This window comes from Pinus tabuliformis, chromosome 6 (genome assembly GCF_031772625.1).
Source record: "Pinus tabuliformis cultivar Carrire ecotype Pingquan chromosome 6, CPIR1, whole genome shotgun sequence".
NCBI classification, from domain to species: Eukaryota; Viridiplantae; Streptophyta; class Pinopsida; order Pinales; family Pinaceae; genus Pinus; species Pinus tabuliformis.
Window position 1 is genome coordinate 1,599,485,068 of NC_142292.1, and position 12,696 is coordinate 1,599,497,763.

General features: G+C 40.0%; 1 protein-coding gene across 2 annotated transcripts in view; it reads right to left on the minus strand.

Annotated features, from left to right (window-relative positions):
* Positions 1-12,696, minus strand: part of LOC149264964 (vacuolar protein sorting-associated protein 9A-like) — a 242,215-nt gene that overhangs the window by 90,901 nt on the left and 138,618 nt on the right. The window lies entirely within an intron of this gene.

Below are 12,696 nucleotides of genomic sequence, written 5' to 3' on the forward strand. Positions count from 1 at the left end.
TATTGGGGTTAGGGCTTGTTGAGTTTTCAAGTGCAATATATACAAGCACAATATTTCTGAAATACTAAGAATTACTTCTAATGATATAGATTTTTTAACAATTCGAGTTTACCATCAAGTAATTACACTTCAGAAATTCAACCATAAAACCATAAAGACAGTATAGATCACAATCCATAAAGAGACCATAAGATTTACCCTAGGAAAAACCACTTAAGGGGAAACCTAACAACCTTTTTCTTAGAGAGATCCTTCAGTTCAAGATGAGTTTCATCTAATGTTGCTAGTCAACTATGAGGTCAAATTGACCAACTCAGCTCATGGTCAAACCTAGTCCACAGTCCTCAAGTCAAACTACCTTGCAACTCAACCCTGCAACTCAGCCCTGCAACTTTGACCTTGCAACTCGACCCTACAACTACCCAGAATTTCGACCTACCCAGAAACCACAAGTGTCAGTTCTAGAGAGAGAAATGCGAACTAGAGAGAGAATATATTCGTCCTTCTTCTTCGTCCTTCTTGTCCTTCATGTCCCTCACTTGGATCCCTAGAAACTTCTTTCTTGTGTGAGGTCGACTGGGTGCCTTTATGGAGGAGGTCGAATGCCTTTGTATATTGTTCTACCTTCGCAAATGGGTATCTCTTGACTGGGGCCAACTTGACTCGAGGGAGGGCCGACTTAACTATTTTAGAGCCAAAAATTCAAAATTCAAATTTCAAAATTTTCTCTTTTAAATCCAACATGAAGAGCATGTCTTACATAAATTCTTTTAATGACTAAATAATCAAAATGACATGAAGAACATGTCTTACAAATTCTTTATGCATTACAAGGGCTAAAATATACATTATGAAGACCAACCATAGCTACAAAATTCAACACTCCCTCTTAGCTAGCGAGGTATTCATAATGACTAGACAGATTATCCTCCTTTGGGTTGTTGTCCAAAGTCATATATGATCTATCGGCATGAGCCTACTCACAATAATGTGTCAACAACCTCAAGTTGTAGTGCAAAAAAACCAAGCTTTCTACCCGATTTTCATTGAGGCAGTTTCTTCTCACATTATGGATGAAGCTATAGGTCCTCCAACACCTCTCTGCAGAAGAAGTATTGATGACTTGTGAAAGCACTTTATTTCCAATTTCGCCAAAGGTCCCTCGGAGCCATACATGTTCCACCAATCAATAAGATTCATTCTGTCCCTATCTTCGATTGCATGTAAAGAAACCAACACTCTTGTTTGACTTAAGTATTTGCCTAATTCTCCACGCAATCTAGCACACTCCTCCTTGTCAAGGACCAGATTATCTAATGTTGCCATATACCCAACTTGTACCTCTGGATCTGTATGGGGTTTGATCCTAACCCCACCCCTAGGTGCAAGTTTTCCAAACCAAGATAGAGAGTAGTATTTTGGCATAAGGATATATGCCAAGGCATGTAGTGGAACATTAAGTTTATCCCACCGTGCACACACATATTTGTGAATATGATCATACAAAATGGGATCTTTAGGCTAAATAATATCTTTTATTTGCCCCAACATGTTATCCATCTGCCACACACCTCCACAATCATCGATGCATCTATATTTGCAAAGCGAATCATGTTATAAATGGGCTTGGTGTATTGCAAAACATCCCTCATACTTTCCCAAGAGCCAAAACTAACCATCAAGAGCGGTGTCCTCCACCTCTTCAAAATCCACCCTGTCAGTTGCAGTTGCAGCATTGTCCTTTAATACCTGCCAATGTGGGCTTGATACCATGCTAGCCAATGACTCTCTTACCCTCAAAAGGCACCTGAAGGTGAGGTAATAGCTAGCAAATCTAGTCTTCCCAAGCTTCAATAGCTCCAAGCTTGAGTGATTGTAGAAAAGGCCATGGGTATTGCTATGATTGGTAATAAATTTTATGATTTTTTGGCCTCTCTTGTACAATTCACCAATCCATTTGTATTGAGGTTCTTTCATCTTAACAATGTCATGCATCAAAAGGTTCATTGTGTGAACCAAACACCTAGACCAAAATATGTTGGGTATTTATGTTAATTTTAACTAGGGCATTGCTAGAACAATTTTCTTATACATTTTAGAAACCTTCAAACAATCACCATTAGCATTAGATTACAAGTAACATTTACTTCATCAAACAGTATAAGATAAATTAGTTCATTATGCAAGAAAGAGCAGTAGAAAAAATCACAGTAGCAGTAACCAAGAAACCATGAGACAAAAGACATAAATTAGGCCTACGTCCAGGGGAAAACCCAAGAATTCTTCCTTATGTGAGAGAGACAAAGAGTTCAAGATACATCAGAAACATCATCAAGATGATAACCAAACCAATACCCAAGAGAAATGCCAAGCCAAGTCCCATATCCCTCCCTAAAATTTTTGGCCTCCTTATCTTCTATAATTTGCTAGATCCGAGATGCAATGAGAAAAATCGGGTGCCCAAATGAGGAGTAAATGTCTCCTATTTATAGACTAGAAGAGGGGGTTGAATATGTGTCCAATTTGAGCCCAGCCGACTTGAAAAACCATGAAGCCGACTGGTGAATTTTGGAGGGAAAATTCCAATTATAAATTTTATAATTTCTTTCTTTTATTATCATTGATGGGAATGTCGACCATGGCTACAATTTTCAACACTCCCTCTTAACCAAGGAGGTATTTTCATTCTCTTTCATCATAAGGAAAGAAAATGGCATCACAATCCAATTTCAACACTCCCTCTCAGTTAGAGAGGCATTCTTTCGGCTACTCCATAGATCTCATCTCGACTTAACAATGATGCCTTGATCCATAACGGATGATAGGGGAGATCAATTTACCACAACCAAGTCCATGGCAGTCACATTTGACCTTGGTAAAGATCACACACACCCTACTGAAGTCCAGGTCAAAATCCATGACCTAAAAGAGTATATCATAGATCCCATCTCAGGTGCACATGTCTCAACATAAGGAAAGTTGATAGCGCATCATCATCTCATCTCATCTCAGAAGAATGATCCACAATCAACAATAGGGGAGATCGATTTACCACAACCAGTCCATGGCAATCATAAATAAACTCGGTAAAGATCACACACATGTTATGTCCACTAATTGATCCTCACCCAACTTGATCCTTTGCGAGCAAGTGGTGGAACACTTGCATCATCTTTATGGTGTCGGCTCAGGTACGTTTCATGTCCAACGTTTCAACGCATGCACGTCCTCATAACATGCGCGCCCAAGTGCGATGAGGTTCAACACTTAGTTGTTTTCGCTAATCGAAGGAGCGCGCGCCCGCAGTAAGCCGCAACCACAATCGGAGGTCTTAACATTCTCCTCCACCTGAAATCGTTGTCGTCCTCGACAACATACCATCATCCATGATGTTGACTCCTCCACATAAGGCAAACATCACTGCAACATATGTAGAACCACTGTCTCCACCATGTCTCGGCCTAGTGACCAACTGCCACCAAGCTCACCATACCAAAGTATGTATCTCCATAATCCATGCTCAGGTCCATGGAAACTCCATCCATCTCATCTGCAACATGTTGTCCATGTGTGTGTCTCCTCCATATGAAGAGATCATCTCATCAAACCGACTCTCGATGTGCCCCATTCAGGTCCATGGAGTCCTCTCCATCATCTGCAATGTGCCATCCTCAAGTCTCCATAGAAACAAGTATGCACTTGTCTCACCTATCCATGTGCTGCCCATGATCCTTGATCAAATCAGCTCCCATGTATAGAAAGTCGTTGAGTCTCGGCTCAACCCATGCTCAAGTGTATCACCAAAGCATCATCATCATCATTGTAACTTCATCACTTCAAAGTGCCCCTTATCGATCCTCTACATCAAGTCACTCTTCCAAGCCATGCCCATACATGCACTTTGAAAGTATGCATCCCATACTGCATCAAAGTCACCTGACCTCAGCTCCTCAATGTATTAGATCTTTAAGTCCACCATACATGAAGTCCCTAAAAGTCACAACAATCTCATGTCCTCATGAGCTCCATAACCCATCCCCATGTAGTAGGAATGCTCCATAGCTGCTCACAAGTCCATCCAAGTCTTCAATCTTATCAACTCTTAATGTGCCCCATTCAGTTCCATGAAGTTCTCTTCATCATCTGCAATGTGCCATCCTCAAGTCTCCAATCTTATCAACTCTTGATGTGCCCCATTCAGGTCCATGAAGTCCTCTTCATCATCTGCAATGTGCCATCCTCAAGTCCCCATGTCACACTAGCAAGTCCTCCTGCATAACATTCCTGCCTTAGCACTCCTCTTTGGATGTCCCTTGACATCTCTACAAGTGCTTCCACACAATGTCCTTGCATAGGTCTGCCATGCTTCATGTTTTCAAGTCTCCAACCTGATGTCCATGACTAAGCTGCCCATGTAGTCCAACCAAGTAGACACATCACAACATCTGGCCATCCCATCCAAGTCTTCGATCTTCGGTTTAGTGAACTCGGTCACCCAACCATCTCATCATCATGTCATGAGTCCCTTCATCATAGCTCCTCCACCAAAGTGTCCATCAAGACTTACTCTTGGTCTCGGCCATGACAAGTCCACCCAAAACATCACAAGTGTGTGCCCTCCTCAACCTGTCCATGAGTCATGCCGGGCACTTAGCCAATTCTCCATGTGGCTAAAGCATGACCCAATCATCCACAACGATCATCAAGTCCCATCCTTGTTCCGGGTCCTTGCACCTTTCATCACAAGGTCACAAGTAGCCCCAACAAGCCTTGCAACAGTTGACAATCCTTGCTTCTCCATACAAGGTTCCATCATAGTCATCCATGGTGAGATCCTCCCTAGTATTGGCAAACTGGCTTTGCCCTTTCCTGCACACGGTCCATCTCCCAAATGCCCAAATGAAACACAAGTATCATCACTTACTTCATCATCATGAGGCTCCTCCAGGTGAGTGACCTCATCCATACATGTTGACAAACTGCACGATCCTGGTTCAACTTGATCATCCTCCATCGTAGTCATGTCTTCAACATCTTTGATCATCACGGCTTCCTCTTCCTTGTTAGCACAGTCTGCAGCTTCATCTTGCTTCATTGTCCAACCAAGTGGAAGAAGCTCATTTTCAGCTTCAGCCTTCCTCTTCAAGGCCAGGAGGTGCCTCTCAAGAGCTAGGCAATCCCACTTCTTTTGGTTCAATTTCTGTCTTATCTTGAGCTCCTTGAGTTCTGCTTCAATCAAGTCTGCTTCCCTTGCAAGTCGAAGAGCTTCCTCTCTATTCTCATCAGAAATCCCTTCCTTAACCAAGGCACGAAGAGCATCCTTTGTTTCAAACAACCTTTTGCCACATTCTACAAATCCTTGTTTTACTCCTTCTGACTCTTCAAGTAGACTCCCTTCGAATTCTTCGAAGGATGTATAACCCAATTTCTGCAAGATAGACATCTTCACCTGCAACCTGAACCGGCCCTTGTCTCACTTCGTGTGAAACGGTCTCCTTCACCTGCAAGTACCCTTGTCACTGTCACGAGCAACCTTTGCTCACCAGCTCCAACTGAGCTCTGATACCAACTGTCACGCCCCTACACCTGCGGTGATCTTCCAACCGCTTGTAGCGAGGTGCGGCACCACCGAGCGCTTTCTTTTTAACAATACTAACACCCGTGGACTACGCCTACTTCAACATGAACATACTTAGCTTATGTTTTTGCAACTGAATAAAGCATTATCCTTTATACTTTAGTGAAGACCATTCTCAATTATTAACCATGAACAATAAACCGAGAACATCAACAATAAGCAAGTACAAGGGAGGGGCAACTCCCAGAAAGTCAGCCCAATATAATAGCTTCTTCAATATTACAACAAGTAATGCTTGACAACCTTCAAGCCAATACTTAGAATAATTTTACAACAAGGCATAGAACAGCCTTATACAATTATATGCACCTTTGCACAAAGTGGAACGCTCACCCGAGCCACCTATTTCACCTTGCCAAATCCTGCATACAATTATCTGCACATAACTCCACTTTCGGCACGCTTGCCTCACTCAAACCGCACTTAAGTCCAAAACTGCGCCTTGGAAGACCTACGCATGAGCTATGCGTAGTCTCCTTTACCCCTGCGCTGTTTTTACCCCTTGTGCGTATTTGCTGTGCGAAGTTGAATGGATGAAATGAGGTGCAGCCACCTCTTATTTATACGCTTCACATCTTGGCATATAACCTTGGGCCGACATCTTAAATTATACCATGAAGCCCCCACGTTATATTTTTATGGTGTCGGCTTGGGTACGTTTCATGTCCAACGTTTCAACGCATGCACGTCCTCATAACATGCGCGCCCAAGTGCGATGAGGTTCAATACTTACGGAGACCAATTTACCTTAACCAAGTCCATGGCAGTTGTGTCTAACTTTGGTAAAGATCACACAAACTAAAGTCTCCTCGCCCATTTGGCCAGATGGATGGAAATCCCTGCAAGCTTAACCAAATCCATGGCCCTTGGTCGATAAAGACACAAAGGCGACTTGTAGGTATGATGCATACTGCGGTATGTACTCAGCAAAGTCCATGGCTCTAAGGAGTACCCTCACACCCAAGAGCCTCACTACTCATCCCCCCTCACCAAGTCCATGGCTAGTCGAAAGACTAGGGGAGAGCATATGCTCAGTGTTCTCAATCAACAGTGTTCCCTCCTAAGGTGGCATACATTCTCCTGCACTCCAAGTTGCTCTCTGAAGAATAAGAACTTCGCAAAGACTTGGTAAGAATGTCTGCAACCTAATCATCTATCGTGATGTATTGGAGCCTAATTGCTCCTCTCTGTACCATATCCTTGATATAGTGGTACTTGATCTCGATGTGCTTCGATTAGGTTCTCTGAAAGACTTTTCTTGCTTTAATTATCATAGTGTATCACTATCATATTTGGCACATGATCAAACAGCTCTGCAAGGAGCTTTCGCAGCCACACTGCCTCACAACTAACCATACGAGCTGCAATATACTCTACCTCAGTTGTACAAATCTCACTTCCTGCTCATCCAAGAAATCATGGTTGACACCAAACTAAAACAACACCCTAATCAGCCCAATCACATAATCATCAAAAATCGGCTTAACAACAGAAAAGTAGACATGGCGGACTTTATCAAACATTTCAGCTAACAACAACATCCATCTATTCGTTTAACTTCAATAGGGCTTCATAGATAACAAGTGACTTCTTACAAAAGCAAGTATCAGTACCTTGCTAATCAGCAAAAAAGTGTGCCATAGTTGAATCCATCAAAGAATAAGAGGCTTCTCATAAAAGCAAGCATCAACCACGATTGAATCCAACAAACAATAAGTGGCTTCTTATAGAAGCATACATCAGCTACCAACTTCACAAATCAGTTACATTTCCAGCTTCAATGAAGCAAGACCATCCATGTCATTTAGACCAATACAACACCCAGAATACATATAGTTTAGATCGAGTCGGCAATTCCAAGCATCACGTGGTTCAAAGAGCCAATCAAAGGGATCCTTCAAATTAGCAGAGCCTCGCAGCTTCTTCAAATTTTCGTTAAACAAATATCCATGGACTCATAGTCCATTATGTCACAATCTCAACAAATATTTTACCAGGCTCGTGCCATACTTTCAATCTTACAATTCTTCAATCAAATTCCTCTTACACCGGATGAAGATGAACTCAGACATTCAGATCAGTGTCGTTCTTCAAAACAAATTAGTCGTCTTCATCATGGATGTCACATAGATCAAAACATGCTTCAATCAACCTAATCTTGTCTTGCTCCCTTTAAGTTCAAAGGCTCATCCAATCACAAATATTCTTGCCTTTGTTCTTCCATCCTTCTTCAGCTACTACCATAGCCCCAACAATCTTCATTATGCACCTACAATGCTCACTAGGAGGCCATGGAAGAACAAATACAACCAAGCAAGATATACAGAGACAAGAGACTCGTGATGAAATAATAATAAAAACAATCAGGAAAATACTCATCTCTTGAGAACGAGACAGCTCTCTCTTGACCTTAATCTTATGGGGTCCAATCAATCTCATTCAATTCATCAAGGAGTTAATCTCATTCATATCATCATCATCCATGTCATCAAGGAATTCACATAAACAAGGAGCTTACCGCAGAAGTAGTCATAGGGTTTGTTCACAAGTTCATGTTGCATATATAATAACATACCTTGACAAAGTTTAGCAACAATAATATTCAATTCTCAGTTAGCTGGAACCATCCACAATATGTTAGTACATTCACCAAACCCAGTAGCAACATTGTCACTTAGTTGAATGCAAATGCAACTTGCTAGGTCATCAAGACCCATCAAGAATATATGATAGCAAAACATCAATAGTGACTCTTATTGGACAATCAAATCAATGCCCTGAACTTTCAAACCTTCTTTAGCTTTCAATCTTACAATTCTTCAATCAGATTCCTCTTACACTGGACGAAGAGGACCTCAGATATTCAGATCAGCATCGTTCTTCAAAAAAAATTAGCCATCTTCGTCATGGATGTCACATAGATCAAAACATGCTTCAATCAGGTTGATCTTGTCTTGCTCCCTCTAAGTCCAAAGGCTCATTCAATCACGAGTCTTCTTGTCTTTGTTCTTCCATCCTTCTTCAGTTATTGTCATAGCCCTGGCAGTCTTCATTGTGCACTTGCAATGCTCACTAGGAGGCCATGCAAGAACAAATACAACCAGGAAAGAAATACAAAGACAAGAGACTCATAATGAAATAATAATAAAAACAATCAGGAAAATACTCATCTCTTGAGAATGAGACATCTCCCAACATCTCCCTTTTGACCTTAATATTTTGGGGTCTAATCAATCTCGTTCAACTCACCGAGTTAATCTCATCCATATCATCATCATCCACATCATCAAGGAGCTTACAGCGAAAGTAGTCTTAGGGTTTGTTCATAAGTTTCTGTATTAATAACAGGCCTTGACAAAGTTTTAGCAACAATATTATCCAATCCTCAGTTAGCTAGAACCATCGACAATATGTTAGTACATTCACCAAACCCTGTAGCAACATTGTCACTTGGGTGAATGCAATCAAATGCAACTTTCTCAGTCACCAGAACCCATCAAGAGTTATGACAACAAAACATCAATAGTGTTGCTTGCTAGACAATCAAATCAATACTCTCAACTTTCAAACCTTCTTTAGTTGTCATAAGATCAAAATTCTTAGTCTGCAATATGGCACATCCTCTCAGGGCAATGACCTATACATCAGCAAATCCTTATGCTCAAGTACTAGATCAACAAAGCAAACAGACCATAATCATGTGACTTATCCGAATAGTAGCAAATTTGAGTATTAGGCTAGGGTTTGAACAAAACCCTAACAATTTACAAGCTTCTAAACTATCAATAATAACTATGACATTAAAAATCACACATCATCATGAGTTCCATATGATTATAAAAAAATCACATTAACCTTGTCAAGAAATCCACATCATCCATGTCATCATCAAGAAGTTGACCTTGTCTACATTATCTTCAAGAGTTGCACATCATCAAGATGTCAGATCTTCTAGAAGCTAGGGGTTTCCAAGCAGAAGCAAACAGGTCTAAGGTTTGATCCATAGGCCCTAGGATTTCTTCTCCAAACCCTACTTAGGGTTTACAAAAGCACAACTAGGGTTTTACTCACATTCTTTTATTCACACTAGATCAGTGATAGATCATGAACCTCAAACCCTAGATCATGGTTGCCTTTCCTTTAGCACTCAAATATTTGTATCAACAGTAATGATTTTGTCATGGAAGCACGTATGGTGTCAAGCCTTTAGGAGGCTTAGATCTTGGCAATTGTACGATCATTTAGTCCAATATCTAGTCCTTCTCCTTTTTATCCTTCTTAGCATTTTATATGAGCAACGCTTAGACTTGCACCACAACTTTCTTCACTTTTTTTACCTTTTCTGTATTATTTCTAGATGAGAGCCACAGCTTTGAAAAAAATGAACGCTTGTTGCATTCTTCAAGAGATAAGATATACATGACATGTTAAACTTGAACTTGGTCAATCTTCAGGGCTTATTTCTCACTTTCATGGACAATCAATTTCTTTATTATGTATAATACTTTCAAAATAAAGTGACTCTTTGCTAATTTTTCTTTGTGATTGATGTTGCCATTTATCCTTGGAGAATCAAAATATACTTATGTTTTAAACCAAGAAAGGTGCATTTTCCCAGATGTTGAGTCAACATCATCTAATGGCTTTCGATATGGATCTTCCTTCCAACAGTGCTTATCTTATCTCTTGCTATACAAAAGTGGAAATACTTGGTCAACTTCAGGTCTCTTGGCACATACTACAAGATGGAGTTTTGACTGAGATATGTCATAGATTCAAGGGATTCTGCCCTATTTATCTTGGAGGGAATTCAACTCGAATCATTACTCCATAGGCTTATACTTTATTAACTATGTTGTTTTAGGGTACTACACTTTGAGTTCCATTTGTAGGACAAATACAGAGGGAGTAGCAAGCCAGCACCTTGATGATCTTTTAAAAACTTCTTTAGAAGATAAAGTCGGCCTCCTTTCATACAACAGATATATATATATATATATATATATATATATATATATCATGAGGTTGCTTCAGAAGAAGGCCTTCATACCTCAAACTTACGCATTACAAAGAGACGAATAAGATCTGTAATCCTTCTTTTTAAAGAGACATTCGACAAGCACTACAGGTGGCCTTGAAAACAGTCTCAGCCTAGTCACAGTAAGATCATCAATCAGTAAATCAGATAGGAGATTAGATTTGGACTTGTATAACTCGGATCTTAATCATGTCAAATCTCTGAAATATATTGTTAAGTTTTTTTCCGGCCTTCAAAGATAGGACTAGGCCTTGGCCTAGTTTTATATGCCAATACTACTTGGACAAGGAGGAACGCAATGCTCTACAAGGGTCTCGATCTAGGAGCAAATTATAGACCCTCAAGACAACTAATTTTGAATCCCTCCAACAAATTCGGATCTCATTACAAGAGCAGGGTTTAGGTCTTCGAATAAATGCCATAGCTATGAACTCAAAATCCGGATTTTATTTAGGTCTTCCATAGACAGAACAGAACTCGGACCTTCTTATCATGTTCAGACCACCAATAAGAGAACAAACTCGGGTTTCCGGTCAAGATGTAGCTTGGATCCTCATATAATTCAATGCCACTGAGATCACAGGGAATATGGATTGAATGCCTACTAATATCATGTGGATGTCATATAGGCTTGACCTTAGGGCCTCCATTCAATGAGAGAGCTCGGATTTGTACTTACTACGAAGAATCGAACGTAGTTGAGTCTCAATAACCACACATTCTTTATTTTATATTGTAAAATATTTACAAACCGAACAACGCTCACAAGATATGGCAGTGATTGTGAAATTATTGGTGATATTGGCGTCTCACTAAGTAGTCTTATAAAGAAAATTTTGAAACTTTTACCAGAATTTAATTACATTAGTACGAAGAATTGAACGTAGTTGAGTCTCAATAATCGCACATTCTTTATTTTATACTTTATATTGGTTGGAATTCTAGGTTTGATGTTTGTTTAGTATTTATTTATTTATTTATATTTTATAAAGATAAATAAATTTGGAAGTAGGGATTAAATTTGAATGTATTTTCCATAAGGTGTCTCGGGACATAAGATAGGATCAATGACAGAGATCTGAAACCTCATGACTTGCAAACAAAGAGATAGAGAACTCGTATAAGGGCTACCACAAAAAAGGATCATACCTTATTCGCATAGGATCAGACTTGATGAAAGTTTTGGGCAACACTTTCACTGTCATCATCGTCCAACTGCAGTTTGGACCTGTGGCTACCTCAGGTTTACGACCACCTCCTAACCTGAGTTCACACAATCACCAAAACCACGTGATAACACCCTCCACAGACCTACAATCTTTGCGCTAATCTTTGAGGAGATTCGGCCCTTACTCAACTTGTTCTTCCAGCACTAAATAGGGGTTTTGGCCCTCTGCAGGCTAATCACAGATATAGCCAAAACTTATGCCCGACACTATTTGCACGTCTTCTTGACTTCAATCTTCAACCAAAGGTATTGTAACTCAGATAGATTTCAAAAATTTGGATCTCCATGGTAACTCGGCTCAGAATATCGGATTGGATCAGTGCCTTAGGCTTCACTTCAACTCCTCTTCAATGCCCCCCCAGCTCTGATACCATGTTAATTTTAACTAGGGCATTGCTAGAACAATTTTCTTATACATTTTCAATAATTTCAAATAATCACCATTAGCATTAGATTACAAGTAACATTTACTTCATTAAAAAATATAAGATAAATTAGTTAATTATACATGAAAGAGCAGTAGAAATTACCAACAAACCATGAGACAAAAGACACATAAATTAGGCCTGAGGCCAGGGCAAAACCCACAACGAGAAAACCTAAAAATTCTTCCTTATGCAAGAGAGAAAGAGTTCAAGATACATTAGTACATCAAAAACATCATCAAGATGATAACCAAACCAATACCCAAGAGAAATGCCAAGTCAAGTCCCATAGCACTCCCTTAGATTTTCAGCCTCCTTATCTCCTCCTGTAATTTGCAGGATCAAAGATGCAATGAGCAAAATCGAC